Source organism: Gavia stellata, chromosome 1, assembly GCF_030936135.1.
Source record: "Gavia stellata isolate bGavSte3 chromosome 1, bGavSte3.hap2, whole genome shotgun sequence".
Classification (NCBI taxonomy): Eukaryota; Metazoa; Chordata; class Aves; order Gaviiformes; family Gaviidae; genus Gavia; species Gavia stellata.
The window spans coordinates 106,180,275-106,190,871 of NC_082594.1; positions in this window are offsets into that span (position 1 = coordinate 106,180,275).

A 10,597-nucleotide genomic window follows, 5' to 3' on the forward strand; every position below is an offset into this window, starting at 1 on the left:
CCCTGTATCCATGCAAGGTTGTGGTTTCCTATACAGAATGTGGAGACCAGGTGGTACCTACAAGAAGACTGATTTGGGCCCTACGTGTTTTATCTGCATATATGTTAAAGTTATTAAATTCTATTTTATTATCTCTAAGTGGGTTATGACATACCTTATAAGTGTATTTGTATTATTTGGTAAATTCCTTGCATAAAAATCAGTTCTCAATAAAAATTTGAACAATCTTTTCCCCTTCTGAACACTGAAGTTCAGAAGAAGACATTGTAAACCTGCAGGTCATCGATCTTCTTAATAGAGACTGTTCTTTGGAGTGATACAAGTGTCTTAATAAATTGCAAATGCATATAGTTAAGTTAAATAAAATATTTCCAGTGTGCGGTAATCTGGCTGTAAACAGTACTGTATTCTTATAAATCAGCCCTAATATTCATGGCATTTTCATTAATGCGCTTATAATAAATATAGTAAGGGAGACATAAACACATTAATAATACACGTTAGACTTAATAGCTTTTGCCCTTGGAAATTCTTATCTAGCTCCTACAAAAGTCAATGGAAAACCTGCAGTTGAATGCATTTGAAGAAAACTTGAGCCAATGTATGAACAAGCACATTCAACATAAAAGAGTTAAACTGCTGAACTATTGCTCTTCCTACTCTTCACTGCCTTTTGTTTCAATATCGTGTCAGATCAGTTCTAGTTGCAGGTGCTTAGTAAAAATAACAGGAATAATACGATCTGTAATTCAGATGTGATAGCTAATGAAGAATCCTTTTTAAAAATATATAAATAGTAAGATTTTACTTCTTCAATATGCTTCAGAGATATACAGTAATAATAGATGGAAAATGTCTATATCAAATTACTTTGACCAACCTCAAGCAGTTATATTTGGTGTCTGCCTAGTTCAAACAAATTAATCAGATCTATATTAGCACAAGCTCTGAATTAATTTTTTGCTTAGTTTTCTGTGAAAGCATAGACGTTTCTTTTTGCAAGCTATGATCTCTACATGTGCACACACACACGCAGACACATATGGTTTAGCAGAATGTACTCAATTTTCATAAGGATATTGCATAGCCTCCAGCATTTATTTCTATAACATTCTACTTTTTGTAAGAACTGTTAAGAACATTTCTTAATAGGAATATGTACAATTAGAAAAGGTGGATTAAAAGTTATAGTAGTTAAGAGCTACTTAGATGTTCGGCAAGTGCTGAGGTATTTTACGAAAATTGCATGGAAATTGCTGCCATTACCATGTCTTCATCAAGCCCACTAAGGGACATTTTAATAATATCTGCTTTTCTCTTCATAAAGGATTATTGCGACCAGCAGCAATGTAACAAGGAGAAATTTCAAAAAGAGAATGTGTTATTTTTGAAAAGAAAATGAGAGCTGGAAACCCGAATAAAAGGCAACCCGATTTTTTTCCCTGGAGGAAACCAGAGGAGCAAATAAGAAGTCAAGACCTAAGTCTAAAGTCTTGTCTACTCTAAATGAATTTTTTTTAAACCACATTTATGTTTATCTTGCCCTCTGGAAGCAGACAGAAAGATACTCTTAGTCTCAGTGATAACTGCCTGAAGTAAGGAGCAGACAGTGTAATATGATTCGTTTCATACCTCAGTGACCTTGAATAAGATGACAGACTATATAGATATAATGTAAATTTATTCCAGTGTCTGACACCTACTAACTCAAGTTTACTGGAGGAAGGGGGAATCATGTAAAAGAATACCCTTTGCTATCACAAAGTAAGAAAGAGAAATGTTGAAGGAACTACACTTGAGGAATTTTGGTGTCAAGTACCAAATGACAACACCAGCAACAGAGCCGGAAGCTAACACAAAGAACATGGATATCATAATAGGCCAATAGAAATGTAAATAGCTTACGCTGATTGTTTGCATATGATTTCAAAGCATGCTAGAGAGCTTTTCCTTCAGAAGGGAATATATTTGCTTATTTTTACAATGTGTAATTGTTTTAATAAGCACAGGCTCTGTCAGAAATGAACTTTGCAGCAAAATCATGCTAAATATATGTTGGAACATACTAATAAGTCTATCTTGCCTGATTATGTAAACAAACAATAAATAGATACATTTGAGAGGGAAATAAGGTCATTTTTACTAAAAGGGAGGACAAGGGGCTAAAGCACCTATAAGCATTGCCAAAAACCCAACAAAATAAGAAGCCATTTAAAAATAAGTTATGTATTCACTTGCAATGAATATACCTTTAAGTTGTTGTAACCCATGATCTGAACCATATCTTATAGGAAGTACTAAGCAGGAGGATGAGCCTTGCAAGAATCCAGGCAAGTGCAGCAGTGACCCAACCTGAGCTGACTTTGGCGCCCAATAACTCAACACAACATGCCACCTCTCCTCTCCTGAGTACCCACCATAAGAGATGGAACCCAAGTCATGGGCTGAATGGACTCTGGACATTTTGGGGGACATTTTATGGACATTTTACAGGGGTTGCCCATAGACTGAGGGAACGATATCTGTGTATATATCAAAGGATGGGGAGGGACAATGTGGTTAATGAGGGTGTACTGGATAGTGTGGGACCAACTAGTGAGGACAATGTAAATGGTATGGAATAAGGGGTGGAGACTATGCTGGGTTTGTCTGTGACAGAGTTAATTTTCTTCATAGCAGCTCATATGGGGCTGTGTTTTGGGTTTGTGACTAAATCACATCAATGGTTGACAACACACTGACGTTTTAGCTATTGTTGCATAGTGTTTGCACAGTATCAAGGCTTTTTCCATTTCTCACGCTGCCCCCATAGCAAGTAAGGTGATGGTGTGAAAGATGTTGGGGGGGGGGACACAGGCAGGACAGCTGACCCAAACTGACCACCGGGATGTTCCATGCCATATGACCATAAAAGCTCAGGGAAATGAGGAGGAAGGAGGGACATTTGGGGTTATAGCATTTGTCTTCCCAAGTAAACATCATGCATGCTGAGGCCCTGCTTCCCAGGTAGCAGTAAACACCTGCCTGCTGCTGGGAAGTAGCAAATTAATGCCTTATTTTTCTTTGCTTGCAAATGCTGTGGGGCTTTTCTCCACTCACTAAACTGTCTTTATCTTTACCCACAAGTTTTTATCCATTTTGCCCTTCTGATTCTCTCCCCTATCCTGCTGGGGTAGAAGCGGAGGGGTGAGCAAGAGACTGGTTGAGGCTTAGCTACTAGCCAGGGTCGACACACCACATCACTGCATATACATTGTTAACTCAGTTTTGAAGTATGGAGAATTGTTTTCATAAAGCCACCATAAACCCAGAAGTTATGCTACTTTGGTGTAGTATTTATGTCCAGGAAATCTGCGCAGTATTGTTGGGTGACGTTTTTTTGTGGGGAGAGGGGTTGTATGTTTAAAGATGTGAAGTGTCTTCCAGATGTGCTACCTGTTGCAGAAAGAAAATGTTCTTCCATGTCATTAATGTTATTGTTTTAATTAGCATTATTTTTTTTCCTCACTTTTTGCAGTTGTTAAACTGATGCTGAGAGTAATTTTCCAAACTCTTTACAAGTGACCTAGGGTTATGATAGTAAATACATTCAATTATCACTTTCTATATGAACTGTACAAGGAGACAGATGAATTGGAATGCTGACACGGAAAACATGCTGCTGCAGGAATAAACAAGCTCCAGCTTAAATGAAGTCAAGTGTCATATGTGAATATTGACACTGTTTCTGAAAGAGCTTTTTGACCCTAAAATTATCAGACAAGACAAACAATAGCAATCTGCATTATTAAAGGCATAAGAGAAAATGGAAGAAAGCAGGTGGAGATATAGTGGAGTTTACAGAGAAAAATAGAACAGCAAATGTGACATTAATATGATATATTAAGGTTAGATCTCTGTCATTGCTATGCATACAGCATGCATTTACCTACTACAGGTTTTACCATTCTGCTAGTTTCTGTGGGACATCATTGCCTATTGAACAGAATCTGTAGGTGAAAATTTGGTACTCTTGAGTGATGTTGAAATAATTGAGAGAGGACTAAAAGTATTACATTGCCATTTCTGAGGTAAATTTTTAATTAATGTATTCTTTAAGCTGATACGGAAACAAAAGTCTTTGTTAGAAGAAACATAGATTTTGTGAAAGTGTATGTCAAAAGCATTCATCCAATCCAGGAAATATACTTTCTCTAGAAAAATTCTTCTATCCTGCAAAAATATCCAGCTGTGTAAATAGACTGATGATCTATGCAGCTATATCATTTGTTTTTACCTCAATATGATGAATTACTGTACTTATCTTCTCTCTGTACAATGGTTCAATTAAAAAGGAAAACAATTCTGTCATAACATCTGAATTTGTATAAAATGTAGTGATTTTTTTTGTTTGTTTAAATTCAGAAAATAGCTTATTGATGTTGGTCTAGATTTAAATCTTATAAATAGGAAGAAACAAATACACCAAAGTCAAACCTAAAGATTGAATTACCTTCCTAAACTGCATCTCCCTCTCTACTGATATATCCATAAAAGAGTACATAATTTTAATACAACATACTTGTACTGTGTAAATGCTGTTTATGCAAAATGGAAATGTACAACATTAGTGTTTTTGTTCAAAAATGTCAGGGAACTTGTTTGTAATGTTACTGCATATTATTAGAGACTGAAAAATAGGGAAAAATATCACATAACAAGTACAAGGTGTTCCCAGTTAAATTGAGTATTCTTACATTTCTAAATCTGCATACATTTCCCTCATGGTGAAAATTTTAACATGAAGACAGTAGTCTAACACAGTATCTGATAGACAGCAATGAAAAATATAGGAATAAAAGTGTATATCAATACTTCCGCAGAAGTGTCTTTGTCTTTAATCCCAAGTGGATTATTCTGTACAAATTAGTCCAGCCAAATAAAAACTTCTAATTTCTATAGTCCCTTGAGGATAAGAGTTCCAAAACGCTGTAGAAGTATTGCTATTTTTATTTTGAACTTCCTGCCTGTTAGTTTCATTAGTGTCATCTGATATTCTGCATAAGAAAAAATCATTCTTCATGCCATCGAGATTTAGTAGACCTCTCTTAGCAGAGCAAAACTATGCTCTGCTAGGGTTTGCCCTCCTCTGTGAAAAATTATTATTTATTCCAATCCTTTATTTGGTACTTTTAACCTATTATTTTTCCACATTAGGACTTTCCTACTTTTCCACTGGCAACTTCCTTTTGGTAGGTCTCATTGGTGAGGGATGCTGCTGAGTGTTTTCAGGAACCCGTCACATCAGCCACCACCCCGACACCCCGACTCACTCACATTTTTGCTGGCTGACACCTCCAGAAAGCATGCCTCTCTGTGGATAGTGTGGCATCCCTACCCTTTGCTACGCCTGTTTTTACTTTGTATTGGGTTTGCGTGGCAGCACTTTGGTAGCAGGGGGGCTACAGGGGTGGCTTCTGTGAGAAGCTGCTAGAAGCTTCTCCTATGTCTGATAGAGCCAATGCCAGCAGACTTCAAGACGGATCTGCCACTGGCTAAGGCCGAGCTAATCAGCAACAGTGGTAGCGCCTCTGTGATAACATATTTAAGAAGGGGGAAAAAAACCGGGAAGCGGCAGCCGGAGAAGAGAGGAGTGAGAATATGTGAGAGAAACAACTCTGCAGACACCAAGGTCGGTGAAGAAGGAGGGGGAGGAGGTGCTCCAGGCGCCGGAGCAGAGATTCCCCTGCAGCCCGTGGTGAAGACCATGGTGAAGCAGGTTGTCCCCCTGCAGCCCATGGAGGTCCACGGTGGAGCAGATATCCGCCTGCAGCCCGTGGAGGACCCCACGCTGGAGCAGGTGGATGTCTGAAGGAGGCTGTGATCCTGTGGGAAACCCATGCTGGAGCAGGCTCTTGGCAGAACCTGTGGAGCCGTGGAGAGAGGAGCCCACGCTGGAGCAGGTTTGCTGTCAGGACTTGCGATCCCACGGGGGACCCACGCTGGAGCAGTCTGTTCCTGAAGGACTGCACCCCGTGGAACGGACCCATGCTGGAGCAGTTTGTGAAGAACTGCAGCCCGTGGGAAGAAACCACGTTGGAGAAGTTCCTGGAGAACTGTCTCCTGTGGGAGGGACCCCACGCTGGAGCAGGGGAAGAGTGTGAGGAGGAAGGAGCGGCAGAAACAACGTGTGATGAACTGACCGCAACCCCCATTCCCCGTCCCCCTGCGCCGCTCGGGGGGGGAAGAGGTTCGGAAGTGAAGTTGAGCCCGGGAAGAAGGGAGGGGTGGGGGGAAGGTGTTGTTTTTTTAAGATTTGGTTTTACTTCTCATTATCCTACTCTGATTTTGATTGGTAATAAATTAAACTAATTTCCCCAAGTCAAGTCTATTTTGCCCATGATGGTAGTTGGTGAGTGATCTCCCTATATCCTTATCTCGACCTACGAGCCTTTTCTTCATATTTTCTCTCTCCTGTCCAGTTGAGGAAGGGGAGTGAGTGAGCAGCTGTGTGGTGATTAGTCCGGCTGGGCTTAAACCACGACATACTTTTTCCAAGTCATATTTATACAGGTGATTGTTACTTCTATTCTTTATAACATCTGCCAATAATTTACCAGTATTGGCATCTGAGTTGTTCATAATTCACAGAATCACAGAATCATTAAGCTTGGAAAAGACCTGTAAGATCATCAAGTCCAACCATCAACCCAACACCACCATGCCCACTAAACCATGTCCCACAATGCCACATCAACATGTTCCTTGAACACCTCCAGGGATGGTGACTCCACCACCTCCCTGGGCAGCCTGTTCCAATGTTTGACCACTCTGTCAGTAAAGAAAATTTTCCTAATATCGAGCCTGAACCTCCCCTGGTGCAACTTGAGGCCATTTCCTCTTGTCCTATCACTTGTCACTTGGGAAAAGGGGCCAACACCCACCTCTCTGCAACCCCCTCTCAGGTAGTTGTAGAGAGCGATGAGGTCTCCCCTCAGCCTCCTCTTCTCCAGACAGAACAACCCCAGTTCCCTCAGCCACTCCTCATAAGACTTGTGCTCCAGATGCCTCACCAGCTTCGTCGCCCTTCTCTGGACACGCTCCAGCACCTCAATGTCTTTCTTGTAGTAAGGGGCCCAAAACTGAACACAGTATTCGAGGTGCGGCCTCACCAGAGCCGAGTACAGGGGCACGATCACCTCCCTACTCCTGCTGACCACACTGTTTCTGATACAGGCCAGGATGCCGTTGGCCTTCTTGGCCACCTGGGCACACTGCTGGCTCATATTCAGCCGGCTGTCAGTCAACACCCCCAGGTCCTTTTCTGCAGGGCAGCTTTCCAGCCACTCGTCCCCAAGCCTGTAGCGTGGCATGGGGTTGCTGTGATCCAAGTGCATGACCCGGCACTTGGCCTTGTTGAACCACATCCAATTGGCCTCAGCCCATCGATCCAGCCTGTCCAGATCCCTCTGCAGAGCCTTCCTACAATTCACTAGATGTTTCCCCAAACCCATTTTAAATAAGGATGTCATTATAGGGAAATGATACTGGCATTTTCCTCATTAAGCCTGCTATTTCACTCCAGAGGGCATGTATGTTACTTGTTTAAATGATTACTCTGCTATAACAACATATAATAGTTATATTATAGTAAAAATTACAAGATAAATTTTACACAGTATATACAATACATAACTGTAAGATTGTTTTAATATGTATCATCTCTTCTCTAATAGCATGATCTATTCTAATGTTCATAGTAAGTTTGTACTCTATTATTTTTGTTTCACACTCACTTCAAAATCTTGGTGGGGGATTGTTCCTCCCATTTATTTCTTAGACTTCTAGTTTTTGTGTAGAAGAATTCAACTAGAACTCTATTTTTAAGCAAGTCTTGCCATATCTTTTCCTCTTGAACCAAAGAAATGCTCATCTCACCTAGGAAGGTGGAATGTGTTTCAGCCTGAACTTTGTCAATGATGTGAGCAAAACCTTTCAATGCAGATAACAGTCAAGCAAAATTCTTCAATAGATGTAACTTTTAATAGGTGGGTAATGCCAAGTGGGCTTAGAAGTCTTTTTGAAGTGTCTTATGTATTTGGTTGGACAAGGACAGCTGTGGCTTGTTCCCTACTTTAAAATTAGAGTAATAGTATTTCCAATCTCACCAGGCTTTTATGTCACAGTAAATGAATGAGTGTTTAATGCACTTAGATGCTATAGTAAAACCCTCTCACCTTCTGGCTGCAAATAACCTGACTTGGAAAATATAATTTGCTAATTAATTAAAATTATACTTCCCTCAGCAAATTTGTACAATAACTCTTCCTTGATGCCATTGTGTGGCAAAAAGTAACAATCTCTTGCCTATCATTTTTTACTGCATTAAAGGAAAGAATCATAAAGTACATGTTCAGATGGAGTGATTTGGAAAGCATTTCTGGATGTAAACGTGTCCGGTATACCAACTGTCTTAAATCTCTGTAGCGGTTTTGGCTGCAATAGAATTAATTTTCTTCAGAGTAGCTCATATGGTGCCATGTTTTGGATTTGTGACCAAAACAGTGTTGATAACACAGGGATGTTTTAGCTATGGCTGAGCAGTGCTTAGACAGAGTCAAGGCCTTCTCTGTTTCTCAAACCGCCCTGCCAGTGAGTAGGCTGAAGGGTGCACAAGAATTTGGGAGGGGACACAGCTGGGACAACTGACCCCAACTGACCAAAGGGATATCTCGTACCATATGACATCATGCTCAGCAATAAAAGCTGAGGGAAGAAGAAGGAATTGGGGGGCACACTGGGAGTTATGATGTTTGTCTTCCCAAGTCATCGTTACACATGATAGAGTCCTGCTTTCCTGGAGATGGCTGAACATCTGCCTGCTGATGGGAAGTAGTGAATGAATTTCTTATTTTGCTTTGCTTGTGCACGCAGCTTTTGCTTTACCTGTTAAACTGTCTTTATCTCAACCCACTAGTTTTCACATTCTTGCCCTTCCAATTCTCTCCCCCATCCCACCAGGGGGGAGTGAGCAAGTGGTTGTGAGGGGCTGAGCTGTTTGCCGGGCTTAAGCTACAATAATCTGTTTGGAAGAAAGCAAGGAACAGAGATACGAATTTTTACTACTCCTTTGACATCACAGTGTGCCTATAGGATGTACAAAACTCAGTAAGCAATGAATTTACAGTGTTTTGCCAGCAATTATCCTGCTGAAATACTGAGAAAACAGGTTGTGATATTTTTTAAAGACTTATTTTATTTGTCATCCACAACTATATGGCTTATAGGATTCACACAGGATTGTGATAGTTTAGCTTTCTAGGAAAGCCTGAACATTCTTACAATCTTGCTCATGAGAATCGTAGCAAATCCTGGTGGTATCAAATGTCAGAGTTTAGTCCCAAGTCTTTTTTTTTAATCTGTACTCACTCAGACCTAATCAAAAGCTCAGATCTATCCCAGTGACACATAAACTGAAAGTAAAATTGGGAATAATAAAGGAACGTGAAATGTTATTTAAACTTGTTCAGATCCTATGGTTTACAATAGACCCTCTTCAGATGCTCAGTATTTTAGATGCTGAAGTCTTCTTTTTTAATGCTAGAGCTTTGAAGTTTAGATAAAAGATTGCCTCCTAAGGAACAGGCTTTCTTCTCTTCATGATCTATAAAGCACTGGAAATTTTACAAAGTGTAGCTTCTTTATAAATAACAGAAATGAATGCTAAACTCCTTTTCTTGCAGAAAAATAATAATTCACATCCATGATAAAAGCAAATGTGATCAGTAGTCATTATCATTTGAGGCATATTCAGCAGAGACAGGGAATTGTTAATTCGATTGTGTTAAGCATTGATTGACCTAATTTTGAACACTGCAGAGTTTTGACTGGCTGTTTTCAAGAATGATTAACTCTTATTGAAACCAGAAATTGCTTCAAGGATCACCAAGAGAAAGAAGAGTGTATGTAATAAAAGAAGAGTAGGCGGGCATGCTTTAATTAGCCCAGTATGTTGCAGAGGAACTTGATTATTGTGTAGACATACAATGGGGCATGGTAGGAATGTGATGCAAACCTCAGGGAGAAAGAAGACTAAAGTCATGTTGGCACAAAAAGAGGTGGATAGAAACTGATGATAAATAAATTCTGTCTGGACACTAGAAGGAAACCCCTAGAAAGTAAAGCAGCATGTTTCTGCAGATTTGATCAGATCAGAAGGTCATGGAGAAGAATAACAGAAAAAATCAAAATTATTTTCAAAGGGGAGCCCACAACACTTATAAAAGCAATTGTACAATACAACACCAACCACACAGACCTGGAGGCCTCCCAGTCCTGTATTTCCTTAGTTTTTGTGCAAGGATTCTGTATTGCATTCTTTGTTCTTGTGCAATTCATACAAACACACACAAAAAAAAATCTACGTATAAAGAGATTTGTATGTCTATTTACTATTAACTAGTGAAATAGCTAATTCCTCTGTAGAACATGGCCCAAATTTAGGAAGGTGTTGAAGTACAAGCAAGCACTACTTAAAGCTTACAAATAAGTCTTACATATTCCAATGTTACTTCTTGTCAACAAAGAAGTGTGCCTGTGCAATTTATTCTGTGAGACC